This window comes from Lissotriton vulgaris, chromosome 9 (assembly GCF_964263255.1).
Source record: "Lissotriton vulgaris chromosome 9, aLisVul1.2, whole genome shotgun sequence".
NCBI lineage: Eukaryota > Metazoa > Chordata > Amphibia > Caudata > Salamandridae > Lissotriton > Lissotriton vulgaris.
Genome location: NC_141697.1, coordinates 1,192,195,327 through 1,192,208,139, shown reverse-complemented (window position 1 = coordinate 1,192,208,139; position 12,813 = coordinate 1,192,195,327).

Here is a 12,813-nt window from a genome sequence, read left to right as displayed (position 1 = left end):
CTCAGGCGCTCTATCTGCGGATTTAGGGGGGACGAATTAAGATGGGCGGACAAAGACATCCACACTGTTTGGGGTTATATATGTCCCGTGTCTGACATTTGTTTGAGCCGAATGATTGCCGCCTTGATCTATATCTTATCTCCAATTGGACAGAGGGTTATCTAAGTCCTCTGGCACTGTGTTTTTTGAATGTATAGATCGTCAATTTTATATGGTCGAAATCTGCACTGAGTCTGGGGACATCGGGTTGCCCTACACGTTGCTTCCTGTATTCCTCTGATGCTTATGATCTAAGAACGCGATCTAGACATACAGTGGACGCTTTTCATATCCATCATCTGATTTCCGCATGAGACTGAGAAAAAGAGATTCTTAAGTCCTGATGAAGTTACAACAGGAACGAAACGCGTTGGCTGAGGCCTTTTAAAGTTTGAATAAATAAAGGATTGATTTGTCATAATATCACAAAGCTTTGGACTTTTATCTTTGGTGCACCATCCTTGTCTTCAAAAGTGGTCACGGTTCAGGATTCATATGCCTGCCCTAACATTCACAATGCAGAGTGTGCTCAGAGTTAGGGATCAGTGCTGGCCCTAACCTTCACACTGAATGACATACCAAACAGATATGGACTCATGCCTGCCATTATCTTCATTCTACAGGAAATGGCACCAGTTTAGTATTGCTGCCTGCCCTCATTCTTACACTGCAGGACGTCCCCACCAATTAGTACTGGATATCGCACTAACGGCCAGATTCATCAAGCCGAAAACGGCTCGCAAAGGGCCAGATTCTGAGAATCTGGCCCTTTGCAAGCGCTAATTTTGCATTTGGGATTCATCATCCCAAATGCAAAAATCGCATTTTTAGAAATCGCATATTTGCGAATAATTGCATTTAAGGAATCTCAATTAGAGATTCCTTAAATGCAATTCAAGAAGCATTTAAAAACTGCGAAATCGCTATTTTGGGCTGCTATTTACCGCGAGGTCAAACCTTGTGGTAAATAGCGAAAACTTAGAAAAATGCATCTAAATGCATTTTTCTAATTTGCATGTTACACACACACATGTCCTTTGGCCATGTGTGTGCGCAACACCAATGTAGATTACGTTTCAAGGGTGCTACAGGGTGTCCTTTGGACACCCCTGGCACCTTTGAAATCGCATCCTTATTTGCGATTAGCAATTTGCTAATCGCAAATAAGGAATGTGTAGGAATCGCAATTTATTTAGCGATTCCTACATGAATCCCGTTTTGCAAGTCCTTAATAGTGATTCCTTAATAATCGCTATTAAGGACTCGCAAAACGACACTATGATGAATCTAGCTGCAAGTCCATTATGCCACGTATCCACAGGTTATTTGCCCTGTTAAATTAACAGTAAATGCTTACAGGGTATTATTGGCATCTGCCCATTTCACAATGCTAGGAATGTCCCCCCAATGTAAGAGGAGAACATAGCAGGAAGTTCCCATATGCATGGTTATTAACTGCCAACCTTACAGCGCAGGGTATATTCGCCATATACGGGTATACCTTCCCCTTCACATTGCATGATGTCCCTGTGGTAACTAACAACTTCACAGCGCAGGGAACTCCTACAATGTACAACCGGCATCCTCTAACTTTGCAAAAAAGGAAGGGCCCGATTCACAGAACTAACTTAAGACAAAATCCTAAACTTTCTACTTTTGGTATTCACAGAAGTTAGGATTTGGTCTTAAGTTTGTCTTTAGACAAACTTAAGACAGACTTAAGACAGACTTAAGTTAGGATTTTGTCTTAAGTCGGTCTTAAGTTTGTATTAAGTCTGTCTTAAGTATGTATTAATAATAATAATAATAATACTGAGTTTTATAAAGCGCGCAGCTACCTCCGTAGGAAGTGTCCCGGCGCTGGCATGGGCAGTGAGAATCATAACGCAAGAGAGATGAAATTTATTGCGTGAAAAGCCATGTTTTCAGTAGGCTTCTGAAACAAGGTTCGGAGGGTGCTTGTTGGATTTCCTGTGGCAAGGTGTTCCAAAGTCGTGCCGTACTTACGGAAAAAGTTCTTCCACCTAAGCGCGCCCTTTTCACTCGAGGAACGTGGAGATGGACCTTATAGTTAGACCTTAGGAGTCTGACCTGAGAATATCTAGGCAGTCGTTTTTTTAAGTAATTTGGGCAGGTCCCATGAAGGGCTCTGTAGGCCAAGGTGAGCGCCTTGAATTTTATGCGACTTGCCACAGGCAGCCAGTGTAGCATGCGCAAGTGGGGAGAAATGTGATGTCTGAAAGGGACCTGCCTGAGTAATCTAGCCGCTGAATTCTGAACGATTTGCATCTTTTGCAACAAAAACTTCGGCAGGCCTAAATAGAGGCCATTGGCATAGTCAAGCCTAGAAGTGATTGTTTTATTATTAAGTTTGTCTTAAGACAAACTTAAGACAAAATCCTAACTTTTGTGAATACCAAATGTAGTAAGTTTAGGATTCTGTCTTAAGTTAGTTCTGTGAATCGGCCCCTGTATGTCCACAGTGAATGCTTGGAACCTGCTCACTGACCAGTGAGTGTATGCCTGCAAGATAAGGTTGGTATCTATCTACTTTAAAGTTGGGGGGAGGTGGACGGAGGGTGAAACTCACGGAGTTTCACTCCACGGAATTCTGTAGAGTTACAGAAAATCTCTGCAAGATTCTGTGAACGGCAGAAAACATGCAGCTTGCCCTGCAATTTTGTGCTGTTAGCTAAAAACCAGCACAAACGGAACAAGGTGTTGTGCAAGAGCGCACAGCCGTTCAAGTTGATTTTGCTGCAGCTCGAGTAGAAAATCTACTCGAATGGCCAGCCCTTTCTGACAGCGACTTCTCTCGTCTGCCGGCGTTATAAAATGGTGGCCGGATATGACACCAAGGGCCGGCGATTCTCGCTCACACTAGTGCGTTGTGGAGCCTCGTATTTTTCCTGTAAGGCAAAAATGGCAGAACAATCCAAACATGCGCCAATTGGCGGAATTTACCAGGAACTTTGCATTACAAACGTAACTCTGAATTACCCTATTTCCACCCAGGCTCACCTAAAGCGGAGGAAATGTCAACAATTCATGGTTTAAACCTGCCCCTTTCATAGTGCAGCACATGCACTATAAAAGGAAAGGAACTTTCAAGAAAGCCCACAGATACCACCCACTTCACAGTGCAGGAAATGCTGAAGATGAATACCTCATGACGCAATGCTGGATTTAAAAAAAAAATTTATTTTATTTTGCAGAGTTTTATATAGCGCAAACTTGACCCAAACCGAATTGGGTATCTGCCCTTTACCATTGCAGGAAATGCCCACAATGCATGATTGACAAATCTAATTGACAACAGGGGAAATGCTCACAAAGTATGATTGGTCCATGTCCACAGCCCATGGACTGCCTCAATGTATGGCATGCCTAACCACTGTGCAATGCAGGGAGTGCCCACATGTGTAGAGCTGGTGCTTGCACAGTGCAGAATCTGGCTACAGTGTAAAATGAGTGCCTACAAATCTTAACCATTTTATCTTGATAACTTAAAATGAAGAGTTAAATATTTGTAAACTGTTATGTTCAGGTCAGCCTCTCTGTCAGAAGTATCAGCTTAAAAATGAAATACGGGAATAGTTTCACTGGTGATATTTAATATCGAATACTAGTTTTGTAATGTAAAAATATTTGTTTTATAAAATGCTTATACTATATAGTTGTTCCTCTATTTTAAAGACTTTATACTCAAACGACTTCTGAATAAAACTAATTTGACAATAATTGTCGTCTGTTTTACTCTTGAAAGAATATAGCAGCCGCCAATTGCACATATTACATTCGGTTTACGCAATGTGCATGTTTTTGTTTTTGTATAGCGCAAAACTATCCAAAACTCCAAATAGGTGCCTCGTGAGTTTCCTTTGTACATAACAAAGCGCATGAGTTAAAAAGACTCCGAGCCGTGCAATAGCTTTTGCATGTAAAAGTATATAAACAATGTCCAGGGAGACCACGATTTAAAAAGACAACGCTTCTTACGTAGAGGAAGTATAAAAAAACGTGCAAGGTAAGAGTCATTCACAATACTATGAAGCGTGCAGCCACAATTGGGAAACAATGTTTACCACGCAACCGACACAACGCGATACTTTACAACGCGGCCGTTATAACGACTGCGTTGTTACCCTGTGTGTCATTACAATGCAAGTCGTTTCAATGACTTGCTCTAGGGCACAGCTTTCCAAACTTTTTATGTTGGTGACACACCTTTTTATGAAAAAATTTTGAGTGACACGGTAACGCGCACGAGCGCAACGAGCAAGCCCAAACCGCCCAAGGGGTTCCCCTGAGAAATTTTTGAAAAAGTAGTGGGCAAATGGTGCATTTCCAAGCACATTTGAGAAAGCAGGAAGGTTAATAAAGCAATTGTTAATCTGGTCTAACAAAGCCAGTGACTGGCAAAATTGAGTGTAAGCAAGGTTAGGTTTGTGCTAGCAACCTGCACCACAGTTTGGAAAGATGTGCCTTACCCCCATGATATATTTTAAAACCCAGACTTTGCCACCAATTAAGCAGAACAGATTACTGCCTGATTTCTCCTTATTGCCAATTTCTTTGTGGTAGGGTTTTAAAAAATAAAGCGCTCATGCACAAGCACCTTGCACCATCGGTATGTCACTTTTTTGCATGGTTAAATTGATGCACTGGCGGCACAAGGGACATGTAAATAGGCCCTTAACTGTTTAATTGAGGCCCAGATTTTGTGTCTGGCTTGTGTCAACTTTTTGGCACAACCCCAATGCAAAAATCAATTCGTTAAATATTGTAATGTGCTCAAATGTATTCATGATAGACCTGCTTAACATATGTGAGGTTTTAATCTCTGATCTCACTTCCTGTAAGCTCATGAGTTGTGATTCCACTTCCTGCAATGCCACCTGTGATGTCACAAGCTGTGATGTAACTTCATGCGATGCCATGCACCATGATGTCACTTGCATACTGCCACACCCCCCCACCCACACACACACCCACCCACAACCTCCCACACACACACACAACCCAACCCACACAGCCCCACACACACACAACCCACACAAAAACACACACAAACACACACACAACCCCACACACAACCCCACACCCCCCACACACAACCCCACACCCCCCACACAACTCCACACACACAACCCCACACGTCACGATCACTGAGTGAGGGATGGCTACCACCCTAGGCATGCTAAAATAATTATGCTTATCAACTGTTTTTTCTGATATGAGCCATTGCTTTTTCTGAGAGTGACTATACCAGCTACCTTGAAATTGGCCTCTTCTCTGACCTCGTGAAGAAACAGCTGGTTCAGAATACAGGAGCTACATCCATCATCTTCCACCTCTAAGTCATCGATCACGTCCAGCCAGCAACATTTAGTGTCTGGCATTTGCTCTTAGAGTTGAAATCTGTGCACTGTGCGTTACCCCAAGACCTCTCTTGGACCCAAGATAAAATCCAGTCTTAAACATAGAATCAGCTGACCCCTTTCCCTCACAACCCTTGGATAACAACATTACTATCTGCCTCACAAGTCTGCTAATCTGCTGTTTAAATCCCTCCACTAATAATTCTCTGACACAATCTTATTTTTAGGTGACAAACCTGACATGTTTTCTTCTGCACAATTTCTTATACCTTATCAAACACGTCTGATAGATAGAAAGGCACTTACATTTAAATAAAAAACAAATACTTCAGCCACAGGCATGTCCTTTTAGATTGCTTAGCCACCCCAGCTCCAATCTGGTACTAACAGATTTATTTTCATTACTTGTACCCGTGCTCTAGAATTCACTTCTGGATAACGTCAAGGAGGTGGATTTTCAAAAGCATGCAGAAAGAAATGAGTAGTTGCAGAGTTAGGAGGAACCGTACTTTTGGGTGTCAGTGCGGAAACTCAACATTGAGGCACAGATGAGTAAAGCCAGTGCTGTTCAATGAATTTTTTTTTAATAGGAGAGAGCTTTTCCATTCAGTTTATCGCAGTAGGTTCCCCATGAGCCTTTTAAATAATGAACATGAAGTTCAAATATTGTTTGACGTATTGGCTACTGTCTTAGGTTATTATAAGGTTTTGCTACTTGCTTCCGCCACGTTTAACTCATAGCTGCGAGTTGAAGTTTCAATGAGCGTGCAGGAAATTAAAGTACACCAATAATAAATATAACCAAGAAGCCCTGGGTTCTGCCTTCTGCGCGCACGTCCTTGTATTTATGCTGTCTGGCTCCCCGTCGGAGAGGAGCAGCAAACAGAAGATTTAGCGATTTAAAAGTGCCCCAAAATGTCCCAGCAATATCACAGGCTCAGGGCCGTGAGCAGCACTACAGGAGGGGGAACGGGGGTCAATACCTACTGGAGCTCCTGTCCACGAGGCTCCTCTCTGCAGCTGCTCCGCCTATCGCCATGCACCTAGCGATCACAGAGAGGGGGCTCGAGTTACATTCCCCCAAAATCGGCCGGCCTGCAGATGTCATCACGTCGCATCACGCGACACACCTACGTGTGGGTTGCGACACACTAACGTGTCGCGCCACACAGATTGGAAAGCTGTGCTCTAGGGGGTGTGCAATACCAGGGAATGTGTTGGATTGTATTCACCTTCCATGCTGTTGCACCAACTGGAGTAGGAATAGTAATTAGTACTATTCCTAAGTCCAGCGCGCCCCCTAGAGCAAGTCGTTGAAAGGACTTCAATGTAATGGCACGCGTGGTAACAACGCGGTCGATGTAACAACCGCATTGTAACATGCTATATTTGACACAATTGCATGCAGAGAGTGTCAAGAAAGCATGCTTTGGGCTTTCATGCAGGAAGATGTGCATGGTAATATCCGAGTGCATAGTTTGTCACAATTTGTTAAGATGCATAAACAGGAAGAGCATAAAAATTAGGAGCAATCGGACAAGCAATTATAAAACATCTCATTTGTATAGGATACACAAGAGTGTCTACTGTGTGGCACCTGAGTGGTCCAGAAAGGCAACAAAGTGAGAAATCGACAATTCTGTATGCCAGAAAGGACTGCCGCAAAGAGAACTATGACCATCACTATGCCGATTGGGCCAGAGCACATGTGCAGTGAGGGACCAGCAGCCCCATATATATGGAAGGGTCGCCGTGGAAAGATTGCTGTGTAGAGAGGGCCCTAGACCATGTGCAGTGGAGAGTCAGTGACCCTGTATACCAGGAGGGCCGTCATGAAGGAATCTGCTGTGCTGCCTGGGTTGGAGTCTGTGTGCCATAGGGAGACAGTGACCCAGTATGCCAGAAGGGATCACCGGTACCAGCAAAGAGTATGAACTGGTCGGGATCACCACTGGAGAAAGAGGCCACTGTAGGGACCCCTGTGCACCTACACCAAGACAGAGGATCAGCATTAGGACATTCACACTACTCCCCCGCCTCCACTCATTGTGGGGCAGACCAATATGGCCGGGATGCCCGCCACCCCCTCCCAACACAATCCCCAAGGATGGGAGAAGTCGGACACAGGTTTGAACTTTTGGAAGGCGGGAGGGAATCACCCTCCCGGCCGTATTTATTAAAATATGAAACAAAATTTAAAACATTAAATAAAAGTTTCTTAATCATGTACAATTTTCATTTATTACATTTTGATGAAGACATGTTCTTGGGCTAACCTTAACAGATCTCTAATTCAAAGGTTTCCTAGCCGAGTCTAACATCCTGCAAATGTATACATTCTAAATTAAAATTGTACATCCTAGCGGCCAACGGCAAGGTCTTAACCGGTGTCAGATCCCTACTACCAAAACTCTCGCCCTCACGGTGTGATTGGCGCATGCGCAGAGGACTGTACCCTCGTTGCCAACTGTAACTTCCCTTGTCGTGGTGGGGGCCCCCTTTCCACTCGACGCCATCTTAAAGGTCGTCCGAGTTCCCGTGTGAGGTATCTGTAGGAAGGACAGCGTGGACTCCCCCCCCCCCATCCCCACACTCTCTATCCGCCGTCGCGGATATCCAGCCCCCGGGAAATTAGTAGGAGGGGCATCTAGCCGCCTCCCCCCCTGGGAGGGGCCTATGGCCGTCTCCCCCTAGGCGACCCATCCTTAGTGGGTGCCGCCTCCCCGTGGGAGGGGCCAATGGCCGCCTCCCCCCGGGCGCTCCCATCCATTCTGGGTGGCGCCCCCCCTCTAGGGACCTTGAAATTACTGCTCACCGATCATGACCTAACCGCCCGACCAGAAATAAATATGACAGTTTGTTTACCTACTAAGGAAGAAAAATTCTGACATTGCCTTAACGTGTCATCAACTGCTCACTCGAAGAAAACATTATCCTACAGGCAGAAGTCACATCCTTAACTTACACATTCCTTTACCTTCTTCAAAGGAAAAAAGGGACTATCTTCGGAAAACTTTATTTAAAATCAAACATTGCCATAAGGGGCTGGTGGGTGGGTCAAAATTGCTGCTTGTTCCGTCGAGGGCTCATGAGCAACGAGTGGGTGCAGCCTTCAGAGCACAGGAACAAGAGGACGCTTCTTCGGATTTCCGCTCTATTTATTCCTCTGTGGGAGGGCGTGTACCCTCCTCCGGTACGCCACTGGGCGTGGTCTTCAGTGTAGGTGTCTAGGACAACCCCTCTTGGGCGGGAAAAGGCGCGACCCGGCTATGCCGCTTCGGGCATACCAGCCGAGCCACGCCCCCCGCCCAAAATGGCTTCCCGGGGGGATCGGGGCACCCAACCATACGTTCGGGGGGACCGAGTGGTTGCCCCTTTCCATATGGCCGGGATGCCCGCCACCCCCTCCCAACACAATCCCCAAGGATGGGAGAAGTCGGACACAGGTTTGAACTTTTGGAAGGCGGGAGGGAGTCACCCTCCCGGCCGTATTTATTAAAATATGAAACAAAATTTAAAACATTAAATAAAAGTTTCATAATCATGTACAATTTTCATTTATTACATTTCGATGAAGACATGTTCTTGGGCTAACCTTAACAGATCTCTAATACAAAGGTTTCCTAGCCGAGTCTAACATCCTGCAAATGTATACATTCTAAATTAAAATTGTACATCCTAGCATTAAGGGCCAACGGCAAGGTCTTAACCGGTGTCAGATCCCTACTACCAAAACTCTCGCCCTCACGGTGTGATTGGCGCATGCGCAGAGGACTGTACCCTCGTTGCCAACTGTAACTTCCCTTGTCGTGGTGGGGGCCCTCTTTCCACTCGACGCCATCTTAAAGGTCGTCCGAGTTCCCGTGTGAGGTATCTGTAGGAAGGACAGCGTGGACTCCCCCCCCATCCCCACACTCTCTATCCGCCGTCGCGGATATCCGGCCCCCGGGAAATTAGTAGGAGGGGCATCTAGCCGCCTCCCCCCCTGGGAGGGGCCTATGGCCGTCTCCCCCTAGGCGACCCATCCTTAGTGGGTGCCGCCTCCCCGTGGGAGGGGCCAATGGCCGCCTCCCCCCGGGCGCTCCCATCCATTTTGGGTGGCGCCCCCCTCTAGGGACCTTGAAATTACTGCTCACCGATCATGACCTTACTGCCACAGGCCAGATAGTTGACCGACTATCCGACCCCCCCTACTCCTCCTAAAGGTCATGCTTCCTCAAACCCCTTAACCATGCTATGAAGTCTCCTATGAGTAAATCATTCCCCTCCCTGGACAGGTGAACCCCATCATTCAGATACATGAGATCACCCCGGATACAGCCGTGAGGAATGCTATGCAACTGCGAAGAGCGAAACAATTTACCAACTTTATTGTTAACCCTCTTCACCGAATGGTTCAGTGCTGACACCGAAAGGCCCTCCCGCCATACCTTCCTGGGAATCATGTGGGACCAGGCAATCGTGCACCCCGGGATTCTTTTAGCCAACCAGCTAACAGCAGACGAAATTTGCTCAAACAACACCCGTCTACCCAGTGTCACCAAGTCATTGCCCCCCAGGTGTACTATGACTACAGATGGCGGTGACCTTTGCCGCCCTAAGAGACCCTCAACAAATAACTCTAAATGGTCGAAACAGAGCCCGCCCTTCCCATGGAAGGCCACTCTGTACCCGTATTCCCCAGCTGCGTGAGTCGTGTCACCTGCTTTGAATACGTCCCCGTAGCGCCTCACATATGAGTGGCCCACGACCCATACCACTCTCTCTCCAGACGGTGGTCCTTGACCACTGGTCTCCCGGTGATGGGTCGACTGCAAATTCCGCCCCGCGTGACAGGCTCGCGAAACTGTAATTCAAACAAAAGACAAGAAGCGTGAGTGCATGTCAATTGATCTTTACAACATGTGCAACCGCACATACCTTTTGAAGCAATTCGAGGACCATCGCCCCAACTGTTTCACTTCCTCCGCACTCTGACCCCTGGCTGTCGCCTCAGTAGCAGCCCCTATCCGAAAGGAGTGGGTCCCAAAATCGCACGGGTCCATGCCCGCAGCAGCGGTTGTCAGTGCTAGCACCCTCTGGAACTGAAACCTCGTCAGTGGGGTGCTATCCCTGTGCCTCAGCAAACTCCCCCCCCCATGTAGCCGCCCTTAGTGCCAAGTATTCCTCTATACACTTTATCGGGCAGGTGGGGGACCCACGCGCGCGCTGCACGACAACACCATTTCCCATAGCCCCCTGGTCGGTCTTGGACCTGGCTATCGAGACCACCATCAAATCACCCCTAATTTGGACGTGATCCCTGCACAAGACTCCCTCAACGTCTCTCTTATTCCTTGCGACCAGTTCGCTCACCCGCATAGCCCCATGGAACGCTAATGCGAAAGCTGCCCGGAACAGAACTGCTTCGAAATGGGAGGAGCACGTCTCATCTAGTTTCGCTATAAGTAGCGACAACCTGTCTAAGCCAATCGGACGCCTCGCATCTTGCTTGCGACCCTCGAGGCGCTGCCAGCCGCGAAGGGCCTTCTTAACCATAAAGGAACCCGTCGGGTCTTTTATGCCATGCACCTGCGCCATGAATGAAATGGCTGCCCTATGCTTGCTGGCCGTTGCCGCTGATCGGCCTTCTCTGTGCAGCGCTACCAGGAACCCCAGGAAGGATTCCTCCTGACCCCAGCTCTGACTCCCAGTAGGACCCAAAAATGTGCAATAGGAACGAAACGCTCCTTCGTATGCCTTCCTTGTCCTGGGAGCTAAGCTTGCTGCCACGAGGTCTTGTAATCCGGGGCACCGATTAGCCATAGTGCTTTGGGGAATGGTGCCGCCACTAGGTCCGCTGTAGGTAGATAACCCCTGAACGCCTGCATATGTGAACGAGAGAGTGCATCAGCTGCATGATTCAGTACGCCTGGCACATGTTTCGCCCTGAACTGCACATTCAGTCTCATGCAAAGCAGCACAACTTCTTTCAACAATCTCAAGATCCATTTGCAGCGTGCTGCCTGTTGGTTAATGCATTCGACAACAGTCATATTATCAGACCAAAAAAACACTGAGTGGTCCCTGAAGTCGTCCGGGCATGCCATCAGAGCAACCCAAATGGGGAATAACTCCAAGAACCCAATGTTACCTGGGAGACCGCTGGAGTGCCACCACGTCGGCCCTGTTTGCGCCGACCATCGATTACCAAAGATGGCGCCAAATCCCACGCTCCCCGCTGAGTCAGTCCACAGACCTAGTTCATCTGAAGACGCTGGCGGCTTGTTCCACACGACTCGACCATTGAAGTCCGCCAGAAATGCTAACCAAATGCGCATATCCTGGCGAACCTCTGCCGACAGTCTCGTATGGTGGTGCCCCTCTTTGAGACCAACCATAGCTTGAGAAATAGAGCGTGAGAAGGGGCGGGCCATTGGTATCACCCTCAAAGCAAAGTTAAGCTGACCCACTGTTTGTTGTAACTGGTGCAGGGTCACTTTCTCCTTACCCAAGCATTGGGTCAAGGAAGCCCTAAACTTGTACACCTTTTCCCTCGGTAGACGGAAACATCCCTCCACAGAATCGAGCTCAATTCCCAGAAACTCTAGTGAAGTAGATGGTCCAACCGTCTTACCTGGTGCCAATGGAACTCCAAACTCCCTCATGAGGGCGCGGAAGTCATGCAGCGCCTGCGCACATTTCGTATCGCCGGCTGTTCCTAAGAACAGGAAGTCATCAAGATAATGCATAACATGCTTATGCCCTGTAGACTCGGTGAATGCCCACTCCAAAAAACACCTGAACATTTCAAAATAGGCACAAGAAATGGAGCAACCCATAGGCATGCATTTATCCATGTAGTAACTCCCTTGAAATGCGAAACCTAGCAAGCGCTGATCCTGTGGGTGTACCGGGAGCAATCGGAACGCCGATTCGATATCTGATTTCGCCATCAGCACCCCGGGGCCCAGGTGGTTTAGCATGGCCACCGCATCATCGAACGATGCGTACCGGACAGAACAAACTTCTGGGTCAATGGCCTCGTTCACCGAGGAACCCCTTGGAGCAGACAGTTTATGAATGAGTCTAAACTGCCCCGGATCTTTCTTCGGGACAACCCCTAATGGGGAACAGATGAACTCCGCCACCGGCGGGTGGCGAAAAGGCCCTGCCACCCGGCCCAAGCTGACTTCTTTTGCAATTTTCTTCTCTGCCTCGCCTGGGTTGTGCTGTACTGATTTTTTTTTTTTTTTTTTTTAATTTAAATTTGTTTTTATTGTTGCAGTAAAGTATTTCAGTACAGAATAAACAGTCCGCCGATGTGGCCTCAACATTCAGCCACGAACAGCTATGTGTGCAACGTTTTCTTGCTATATAGAACTGGTACACAGAAACATGACTTCGGTTAATC